Genomic DNA, 1,041 nt, shown 5'->3' with positions numbered 1-1,041 from the left:
CCTACAATGAACACCTTCAAGAGTAAATTGGATGCTTATCTTGCTGGGATCCTATGACCCCAGCTGACTTCCTGCCCTTTGGGCAGGGAGCTTGACTCGATGATCTCCCAAGGTCCCTTCCTAATGTCTATGAAATCTATGAAATAAAACCTATTATGTTCTTTGTTACTAAAAAGGAAAAATAAATTAGTTTTATTTCCCCCCAACTTAGGAACCCAGACCCATCATATATACAGAGCTTCTGCTGCAGGCTGGTATAAGGATTATACTTCCAACACCATTTAATATATACAGGAGAGTGACGTTTTTCCTTGTCAATTGTCTAGCTGCCAAAAACTACAAGCAGCTGGGAAAAAAACTAAGTTAGAAGAAAAGGGAGGAGCAGGTGAAAGAGTACTTCTCCCATACACATACACAGAGCGACTGAGGCTGCTCATCCGTTATGTGCAAGATCCAGGCTTAAATCCTTCTTCTTTTCTGCAAGGACTTCAGACCACATCTTCCAAAACAGTGCTAAGGTAAAGTTCTATCCTTTCCAAGATAAATTAAATATTAATTTGTCCTTAATTATGCCTTAATTTATAGTGAAAGCAAAACAAGAGAAGTGAATGACTTCATAGCTTTTCTGGGCTTCCTCTTAAGAGCTGGATGACCTTGGTTGAAATTCTTTTTTTGAACCAGAGGAGACAGTGAATTTTAGCATGAACTCCAAACATCTCTGGCATGAGTCTTCCTCAGTCCCAGCTACTGATACTTTCCCACTTAAATATTCACTGGCACAGGGCTGGAATCTAAATGTGGTATCTGCCAAATAAGTATCATAAGCACTGGGATACAGGGTATCCTCTCACACACTCAATAACTTTGGGCAAAATTATACTTAGACCATACTAAGGGAACTTAAAATGCAAGCATCCGCACATTAATGCTTGTTAACTCATTCTATCTAACCTCACAACATCTCAAAGTTATGCTACTTTAGGTAAGGGTTAATTCTGGGTCATGCTACCCATCTCATTAGGATAATTTCTGCTGCATGGA

This window comes from Crocodylus porosus, unplaced genomic scaffold, assembly GCF_001723895.1.
Source record: "Crocodylus porosus isolate Cpor-Errol unplaced genomic scaffold, CroPor_comp1, whole genome shotgun sequence".
In the NCBI taxonomy this organism is placed as follows: Eukaryota; Metazoa; Chordata; order Crocodylia; family Crocodylidae; genus Crocodylus; species Crocodylus porosus.
The sequence above is the reverse complement of the archived record's forward strand: the minus strand, read 5'-3'. Positions refer to the sequence as shown.